General features: G+C 38.7%; 1 pseudogene; it reads left to right on the top strand.

The window, feature by feature from the left end:
• Positions 1–9,509: 9,509 nt before the first annotated feature.
• LOC109387315 (ribonuclease H1 pseudogene) lies at positions 9,510–10,686 on the top strand (annotated as a pseudogene).
• Positions 10,687–10,914: the final 228 nt, after the last annotated feature.

Raw genomic sequence — 10,914 nt, 5'->3', positions numbered from 1 at the left:
TCCTATCAAACTACCAAAGGCATTTTTTTACAGAAATAGAAAATATAATCCGAAAATTGATATGGAATCATAAAAGTCCTTGAATAGCCACAACAATCCTGAGAAATAAGAACAAAGTCAGGGGTATCACGCTACTCAACATCAAATCATACTACAAGGGTAGGGTAACCAAAACAGTATGGTACTGGCATAAAAACAGACATATAGATCAATGGAACAGAGTTTGGAAACACAGAGTTTTCACATGACCCATATATACTAGGTATATATTTAACAAAAGTGAAAACATATATTCACACAAATACTTGTACATAAATGTTCATAACAACATTTGCATAACAGCCAAAAAGGAGAAACAACCCAAATAGATAAACAAAATGTGGTATACCCATAAATGGAATATTATAAAGCCATCAAAAGAAAAGATGTGTTGATACATAGTACAACATGGATGTACTTTGAAAACCTTAAGCTAAGTGAAAGAAAGCAGTCATAAAAGGCCACATGATGTATGCTTCCATTTATATGAAATCTCCAGAATAGGCAAATCCTTATACAGAACTTCGACTAGTGATTGCTAGGGGCTGGGGAGAAGAAAGAATAGAGAGTGACTACTATGAGATTTCCTTTAGGGGTGATGAAAATGTTTTAAAATTGACTGTGATAACTGTTGCACAACTCTATGAAAAGACCAAAAGCCACTGAATTATACACACTAAATCGGTGAATTTTATTGTATGTGAGTTATATTTCAATAAAGCTGCTAAAAAGAAAGAGTCTACCCACTGCCCTAGCCCTAGTCCCAGCTGAAACTGCAGGCCCAGACCCAGACTAAACCACAGAGTGTCAGTATGAATTAGTGTAAGTGGATCATGGTAATTCAATTCTCTTTGGCTAAGAAATATTTATGTAACCCAATTTTGACCAATAGGGTGTGAGGGAAAGGTTTCTTGGGGTAAAAGGGTGAGAAAGATTTCTTAGCACTTAAAGAGTTATAAGAAATAATTATTTTTCTGCCCTTTTCTGCATTGTAGTATGAGGATGTGATGCCCAGAACTGTTGCAGCCATATTTATATTATGAGGAACAAAAACTACCATACATTCTGTGGATAGAAGGGCAGGGAATAAAATGATGTCTTTAAACCACAGAAGTGACCAACCCTACCTTAAGAGTTCTTGCTATGTGAGAAAACAAATCTCTGTATTGTTAAAATCACTCTAAGCTATGTTCTTTTTTTCAATTTACAGTCAAGGACATCCAAAATAAAGTTTACTTATTTATACTCCATCGTATACCAAAATGACATGAGGTGACTAAATAATTGTTTAAAGATAAGTTACCAAGGCCAGCAACCCTATCTCATTACAATACCTTATACCCTATATCAGAGAGATAATTATTTAAATCATTAATAGACTTTTAGAAAATTAACACAATTCCCTTAGTTTCTCTGTCTCTCTTCCTCACTTTTCAGAGTTTAACAGGTCTCCCACAAAGTTTTTCCATGTATTAATATCTAACCTGATGTAAAAAATCTTAATGATAGAAAAACATCCAAAATCATTAGTGGTATAAAATTTATACACCACAAAACTTTAGAACTTGTAAGTTAACAAGTAATTCTAATGATAATAACAAGGTTAAGTAAATTTGATGCAGATGCTTAAGTCTGGATAATAAACCAATCGAATGAAATAATGTCAGCAATGTTTTGTCTGAGGAATCACAACAAATGTTTAATGAAACAAAACTCTACATCATTCTCAGTTCCTGACAGAACATCCTTCATTTCACAATAGACTTTAAAGCAGTGTGTGTGTGTGTGTGTGTGTGTGTGAGTGTGTGTGTGTGTGTGTGTGTGTGTATGAATTTAGGTGAGGGAGTTTCTGGAAGTTCGTGTTAAGAGCATTCACTAATATACATTAAGTCCCTAGTTATTAAAATTGCTTTGAAAAACAGACAAAGAAACCAGGGGCATTTCACTACAAGCCCAATACAAACACTGGCAGGGAAGAATTAAAATGTCAATTTCTCCTTTTCCAAAAGACATGGTAAGCATGTATGGACCCTGGCCAGTGGAAAAGCTTTTATTTGGTTGTTTTTCCCTAAGAAAATCAGTGTGTTAAGATAGAGATTATCAAGGGATTCAATTCAATTCAACTAACAGTTGGTGAGTGCCTACTATGTAATGTGAGATCCAGAGGAACTCGGAAAAAGACTCAGTAAGGGAATGGCTTCTTTGACTTCACCTCTCCAGCTCTCTATTTTGGTGGTGAAAATTATATTGGCTGTTGAAATGATTTCACAGTACTACCCTGGATTAATGGGGGATAAGCACATGGACTGAGGATACCACCTAATGAAGCATTTGTGCACTGTCAGAATTTAAATTCATAAATTTAAGGCAATTTTCATATCTTTTTATTTTATTAATAGATTTCCTATCACTGATGTGTGACCCATCATACACAGAGGGTGCCAAAAATGTATACACATTTTAAGAAAGGAAAAAAATATATTAAAATTGTAATACTCAATATATGAGTTTGGACAATTAAGTTCATGAACTCATCCTAGAAAAAGGTCTACATACCTCATTGCTGAATATCACTACAGTCACCTTTGACTGTACTCACCTCTGAAGCTATGCACCGATGCCGGTGCCTAGTCCACCTTTCAAAGCAATTTTGGAACTCTTTTTCTGGAAAGACCATCAGAGTTTTCATCGTATTACCCTTGATGTCCTGAATGTCATGAAAATGTCTTCCTTTCAATAGTTCCTTTATCTTCAGGTCAAGAAAGAAGTCATTGGGGACTAGATCAGGTGAGTAGGGAGGGTGTTTTAATACAGTTATCTGTTTACTGGCTAAAAACTCCCTCACAGACAGTGCCATGTGAGCTAGTGCATTGACTGCAGGAGCCATGGATTTTTGGTGAAAAGTTCAAGTCGTCTGACCATTTCATGCAGCCTTTTCAGCACTTCCAAATAGTAAATTTGGTTAACACTTTCTCCAGTTGGTACAAATTCATAATGAATAATCCCTCTGATATAAAAAATGATTAGCAACATCACTGCAATGTGGGGAGCAGGCTGTGAGCTAACAGGGTCCTCACATCCTGTGGAACAGTTCAGGGACCGTTCCACCCCCACTGATCCAAGAAGAGAAAAGAATAGCTGAAGCCGCAGGAGCTTCTGCAAATTGCATAACAAAATGTAACCTGCTTGTGCACTTAGAGACATGCATAACAGGATGTAACTTACTAGTGTCTAACCTGATAAACAGACCCCTGCAGCAGCTTACAGCTCTCTGCAGCTGCATGCTACTACATAAGCTTTCTGCAAAAAATAAACATTGCCATTGCTCAGCCATCAGCGGTCAGTGGACCTCCCGATCCCAGCTTTTGTCTCTGTCTTTCTTTTCTAATCTCCCACCCAGTCCACTCAGGTAGCTTCGGTTGAGGAGCAGATCTCATCATTGCAACAAGTTTATAAACTGAATTGTCAGACCTTGTATACCGATAACAAAAGATGAATACAAGTCACATTTGACTTCTGTAATTACAAGAGGTGCTCAAAGTGGTTACCATCAGTGTCTGTACAGTTTTAATTACGATGAACTAATGCTTGAGCAACGTGACCAAAGTGCCCGCTTGCATACACGTTTTTGGCATATATATATATATATATATATATATATATATATATATATATATAATCTCTGTATTTCCTACTTCTCCTTCCTCAGTAATCTGGTATCTGCTCTTTATACTCAACTGAAATTGCTCCTTAAGAAGGTTGTACAGCTAAAACTGAAAATACAAAATTATTTTTAAAAAAGGGTCACCAATATGCCAAATCCAAATGCCTTTTTTCAGTCTTCAGCTTCTTCGACTTTTCTGCAATATTTGATAGGACTGACCACCCTGACACCTCTTGATTCTGTCTTTTCCTTTAGACTCCAAAACACTAAAATTATTCTCATTATCATTCTAACTCTCTGACTATTCCTTCACTAACTCTTACGTTGACTACTCTTTCTCCACCAGCACCTCAAGTTTCTTCCTCAGTCCATTTTGTTTTGTTTGATCTCTATATTACCTCCATTGGTAATTGTATCCATAGCAATAGCTTCAATGAACACCTAAATTCTGGAGATACTGATGACTCCCATAACTACATCTCCAACTCCAAGCTCTTACCTAACGCCCAATATCACAATCCCAACAGTCAGTTGACTATCACCCCCTTGGCCACCTCAAAAACAACATGTCCACAATGGAACATCCTTCCCTATTATAGACCTACTCCATTTACTGGTACCCACACTTCTAGTAGCCGAAGATTGCAACTTTGGAGTCATTTTGACCTTCCCTCTCACTCTTAACATTTTATCTTCCCAGAGTTACTGAAGTTTGAAAACTCAACTGTCATATTGTCTCTACCATATGTCTATCTCTTACTATTCCCACTGCCACTAGTTTAATTCGGACCACCATCAACTCTTTCCTGGGCTGTGCTGATGATGTCTTAAGGGCATTCCTGCTTCTAGTCTCTCTGTCTACTGTATTACTGATATAGGTATAAATTGGAAGCTGGAAAGAAATCACTAGTAGGCAGTATGTGGTTGCTGGGCAGGAACTACCACAAAGGAAGTGCTTCTTTTCTCAAAGGGTCTTTCTTGCCTCATATTGCCCCACTCATACTAGGATGGGTGCCGTTAGCCAGTGAGTAACCCTTGCCACAGGTTGTTACAATCAGATAACTTACTCAGCCTTGACTATGCCTAGGGGAGATTGACATAACTATTATATTTAGGTTGGCTATGAGAAGCAAAAATAAAGATGTCCCAGGATAGCATTAAGGATAGAGCAGTTGGTGTTTCTTCAGGAAAATAAGTGTTTCAGAAATATTCATGACTTATTTTTAATGTTTAGCCTGGTACTAACCCTTTGGAATATGGTTTTGACAAATGAACCCCTCTTTAGAAAAGCCTATTTCCTAAAAATAGCATATTCTCCAATTTGAACAATTTTAAATATAATATATAAAATAAAAGTGCACTTTGGTCATTTTTTTCTTCTAATCCATTCTCCATTCTGTAAATTTTAATTTGTAAGTTAGTAAATTCTAAACCACTAAAAATAATTTAGTAGGTATACCATATGGCACTAGACTTACCAGGGTGATTACTTCGTTAAGTTATATATTGAGTTGTCGAAAAAGTCATGACACATTTTTGCAACAAAAAACAGAAAAAATATGGCATGACATTTCCAACAACCCAATAAATTTCTAATCACTATGTTGTACACTTGAAACTAATATAATATTATATGTCAATGGTAATTAAAAAATAATAAAATAAGTATACCATTTGGGTTTTTGTCACTTCTTTACTCAAGGATTTATTTTGCTATGGATGATAACTTGTCTGTTTCTTAACATTTAGTAATTCTAACATATCTTAGCACTACTTGCCAATATCTATGCAACTCTTAAAAGGCTATATTGACACAGCACTGAAACTTCCAACTGAAACGGCAACTTTTGAGGTAATCTACAAGCTGATTTGCCTGTAAGCCATGAATCAACAAGTTTAAGTGATTTTTTCCTGAGTGTAATTAACACATAGTGCTTCTATAATAATGAGCTGACTTGAACAAAAACAACTGAATTCAATCAAACCCGTTGTTTTCACAACAGTTCCAAGTCAATTAATTTCAAACAACTAGTTCTTTGACTGATTTCAAACATATGTGTACACAAAGCCTAAACTGGTTATTTGTTTATGGAATGTATAGACATAGTCTATTGTGATACTCTTCTAAATGATAAATCCCCACCCTCTGAAGCTCCTTTCAACCCCTCCCATAATACAGTAGTCACCATTTATCTAAGGTTTCACTTCCCATGGTTTCAGTTACCCACTGTCAACCTCAGTCTGAAAATACCAAATTTTCCCAACCATCGACATTATAATGGCTCAAAAGATCCAGGGTCACTGTAACAGTTACAGTGTAACCTAACACTACTTCACAATGCCTACATCATTCACCTCACTTCATCTCATCACGTAGGCATTTTATCATCTCACATCATCACTAGAATAGTGAGTACAGTAAATGATACATTTTAGAGAGATAGAGACCACATTCACACAACTTTTATTATAGTATATTGTTAAAAATATTATATTATATTACTAATTATTGTTGTTAATCTTTTACTCTGCCTAATTTATAAAATAAACTTTATCACAGGTATGTATGCATAGTTGAACCTGAACAACCTGAGTTTGAACTGTGCAGGTCCACTTACATGCAGATTTTTAAAAATAAATATCGTAAGTGTATTTTCTCTTTCTTATGATTATCTTAATAACATTTTCTTATCTCTAGCTTACTTTATTGTAAGAATACAGTATATAAGACATACAATACAAAATATGTATGAATTGACTGTTTATGTTATCAGTAACACTTTCAATCAACAGTAAGCTGTTAGTAGTTAAGCTTTGGGGGAGTTGAAAGTTATATACCAATTTTCAACTGGACAGGGGACAGTGCCCTTAAACTATCATGTTGCTCAAGAGCCAACTGTACAGGAAAAAAACATTATATATAAAGTATAAGTATAAAAGTATAAGAAAAGTATAAATATAAATATGGTTCAATACTATCTGCAGTTTCAGGCATCCATTTGGGGTTTTTAAACATATCCGCCATAGATACGGGGGAGACTACTGTACCATTGTATCATGTCACTTACCTACTTCAACTCCTCAAATATTTTTTCTTGCCTATGAAATAAAGTCTGAGCCTTTGATTATATCACTCTGCCCAAATGTAGTATTTTCACTCCTTTTCTCAAACTCTCCAGATTATAGTTTCCTCAAGCACTAGTGTTTCAATTCCTTTACAAAAGCATTCATAAACACTATAGTCTGCACTGTTTCTCTTATCTGAATCTGTATTGCACTAAAAATCTAAACAATATAAAGTTAACACTTGAAATGTCAAAATTATTGCTTTGTACCTGGCAGAGTACCTAACAGAGTATCTAGCACATAGTAGACACTCCATGAACATTTGTAAACTTAATTCATTGACTCCATCCATTGGACTAAGAATGCACCTAAGGTGTGATAGCAACCTTCCAAATTATACTTCACTGAGTAAATAACAGAGAAAAGGTCCTTTCCTGTGTGGCTTTAATTCTGTACTGAATCAATATGAATTTGTATAAATGCGGTGCTGGAGGAGTGCTCTGCAGATACCCTGGACCACCAGAAAGATAAACAAGTGGGTTCTAGAGCAAATTAACCCTGAAACATTGCTGGAGGCAAAAATGACAAAACTGAAGCTGCTTTCTTCAGGCACATCATGAGAAGGCAGTGTTCTTTGAAAAAGACAATAATGCTGGGGAAAACAGAAGGCAGCAGGAAAAGAGAATACCAAAAATGACATGGATTGACTCCATGAAAGAAACCATAGGCATGGGTCTACAGGAGCTGAGCAAGGTTGTTGAGGACAAGACATTGTGGACATCACTCATTCAAAGGGTCACAAGGAGTTGGAGCCAACTCATTGGCATGTAAAACACACCATAGCAATAGGCACTGTTCTGTCACTTAATACATAACAGAGTGGAGCCAACCTGCATGGGGCTTAAGTAAAGGAAGTTCCTGAAAGGGAGTTATGGCTTACTTCCAATACCAACCACCTCCTCCATTCAACTTCTACCAAAAGGTATTTATGAAGGTATATCACATTATTACTAGTAAACAAGCTAGATTCAGTAGGACAAGTGTTGCTAAAACTTGCATAAAAAGCTGTCAGTGACACGAATGACATTTTCTGTCATTACAGGTTAGTTTACAGTGAGAAAGTGTCTCTCATTCACATTATCTAGGCTATAAAAAGAAACTTTCTATATGAATTTGCATAATCTCTAGTTAATGAAATTACACCAATTCTTAAAACCATTATGAGGATGGAAGAGACACGAGGAGGAGAAGTCGGGAAAGAGTAGGATAGAGAAGAATTGGTTTTGCATATTAAACAGGAATGTGGAGGAGGTTGGATTTTTGCCATATTCTCTGGCTCTGTGAATAGACAACACACCCATGGTTCAAAACAAAATCATTAGACACTAACATAAAGAAATGTGTATGCAGATATGAGACATTATTTTATTTATAAGATGTACTCTCCATAGAAGTCTAAATTTACTTTACTATGCTACATGAAATAAAAAGTGGAAAAAGAAAAAACATAGACACCTACATCATAAAGGCATCACAAATACAGATAATGTCCCTTGATATGGTGAGACTCACATGGATACAGGTAGGGGGAAGAGAAGCAGATATTCTTTTAATGACAGTAGGAAGACAAAGCTAAGCTGCTTTTTTGTTCAACATTTTCTTGAAAAACTGGTGATACTAGGCCCACAATTCAAAGAGAACACAATGCTGAAACTCCGTAACCTTTCTGCAACACAGAACTCAGGTAGTGAAAATTGCATGGGCATTTATTTTGCAAAACACTGTCTTCTGTTCACCATATAATTAATCACTACTATTGATACCAGAGAATGAGGCTTCTTGAATCATTGCAGGAAGAAATTCCAGGATGTACACAATTAAGCCACGTGAACAAAACCAAGCAAGCATTGGATTTATTAAAGGAAAAGAGTACACTCCCAAAATAATGGGTGTGGGCAGGCCAGGAAAAAAGGACAACTGCCATGAAGAAATAAGAGGCTTGAGATTTTATTCAAATGAGGGTGGGAAATATTCAGGAGTGGCATCGTAGGGCCAGTCTTTGCTAACCAATCCTTCCTATCGGGAGGAGGAATTTTTGTTCTTATTTGGCCCTTGTCGAAACTGTTATGGCAACACAGGAGGTGGAGATTTTTTTGGCTGCCATGCTAATAATATTATAATCCATTATAATTAGCTAAAGTTTACTTTGAGGGGCAAGACAGCATTCAGGATTTGCTCTAGGCCACCAGAATCCAGTTCTGGCCAGTCTGGTAGCTGCATTCCTCAGCATGACCTCACCTCCTCCTTCCTTTCCTACTCCCTCTCTCACTGCAGCCTTGTTCTTTCTGCCTAAGGTAACACTATCACTAATAAAGTAGTCACGTTTTTAAGCCATCGTGTTTGCCCTGAGTTATTTTGTGGCTACTTCAAGAGCCACATTTTTTGCCATTAGAGAGAATAATTTTAGTAAAGAATAACTCAAATGTTTTGGTGCCACCGGTACTCGAGTTTTGCACATATGATATAGATTGAGATAGAGCATGTTTTGAGAATGCATATGGATGCATAATAGCCTTGCAAGCAAAACAAATCAATATCTTGTTCCTCATTTTGCATCCTACTTGTTAGGGAGTAGAATCTAATAGCATATAATGCTCATTAAAAAAAATCACTAAGAGGGTCCCTGTGATGGCGGCGCGGAGTTGGGAGGCGAGATGCGCGCAGGCGCCTGCCACTGAACATGCCCAGGCTTCTGGGCGCGGCACACAGAGTCGCCTTGGCCGCCGTGCACTGCAGCAGCCTCGGCTGCGGGGGGGCCGGCATGTTCTACGCCGTGAGGAGAGGCCGCAAGGCCGGGGTCTTTTTGAGCTGGGACGAATGCAGAGCACAGGTGGACCGGTTTCCTGCTGCCAGATTTAGGAAGTTTGCCACCGAGGAGGAAGCCTGGGCCTTTGTCAGAAACGCCGGGAGCCCTGGTGGTTCAGAAGGACAGAAAGATCAACGTGTACAAGAATCACAAGTAAAAGGCAGCAAGCGACTCCGTGAGCCCCTGGTGGAAGGGGATGAGAATGCAGAGCCGTGTGCAAAGCACGTGAAACAGAGCACGGAGGCAGCCTCGCCCGCTGGCAAGGACGCCTTCTCTTACATGGGAGAATATGTCGTCGTCTACACTGATGGCTGCTGCTGCAGTAATGGGCGGAGGAGGGCGCGAGCAGGAATCGGTGTTTACTGGGGCCCCGGCCATCCTCTAAACATAGGTATTAGACTTCCTGGGCGACAAACCAACCAAACAGCAGAAATTCATCCTGCAAAGCCATCGAACAGGCAAGGGCTCAAAACATCAAGAAGCTGGTTCTATACACAGACAGTATGTTTACCATCAACGGGATCACCAACTGGGTTCAAGGTTGGAAGAAGAATGGGTGGAGAACAAGCGCCGGGAAGGAGGTGATCAACAAAGAGGACTTCGTGGGGCTGGAGAAACTCGTCCAGGGCATGGACATCCAGTGGATGCATGTTCCTGGCCATTCAGGATTTGTAGGCAACGAGGAAGCTGACAGGCTAGCGAGAGAAGGAGCCAGGCAACCAGAAGACTGAACGAGGTTGCCATCACTCTGGGACAAACTGGAGCCGTTGGCCTTTTGTGACGTCACTGACTGGTGTGAACAATTAAACTGCAAGAGGACCGTCGCTCTACAAGGAGAGAGACGCTTTCAAACTGACTCAGAAAAGCAAGATGGCATTCTGATAAAAGCGCTTAAATGTCCTTTGAGGTCTGAGGATTATTTGAGATTTCAGCATTTCGCTTTATTGGGCTTGATACTGTTCTCATTATTTCATTGCGGTCTGGACGAAGGTTTAGGACTTTGATTTGATTTAATCAGCATGAATAAATGGTCGGTGCAGCAGTACAGACAGGAAGTCCAGAAGTGTTCTGAGAGCCCACTGCCCCCCACGTGGTGGGATTGAGTATCGGGGTTGCAGGCTGATTAGCGCCTCTGCGTGGATTCCAGAAGGCACTTCTCCCCTCCCTGCTGAGGCCGCTGAGCCAGCCCGAAGTGATGGTGGGAAGGTTTCTACCTGGCTGGGCCCCAGGTACCGAGGGACCTACACATGGGTAGCCCTGGCCACTTGACTGTTCTGTG

This window comes from Hipposideros armiger, unplaced genomic scaffold (assembly GCF_001890085.2).
Source record: "Hipposideros armiger isolate ML-2016 unplaced genomic scaffold, ASM189008v1 scaffold_153, whole genome shotgun sequence".
Classification (NCBI taxonomy): Eukaryota; Metazoa; Chordata; class Mammalia; order Chiroptera; family Hipposideridae; genus Hipposideros; species Hipposideros armiger.
The sequence above is the reverse complement of the archived record's forward strand: the minus strand, read 5'-3'. Positions and strand labels throughout refer to the sequence as shown.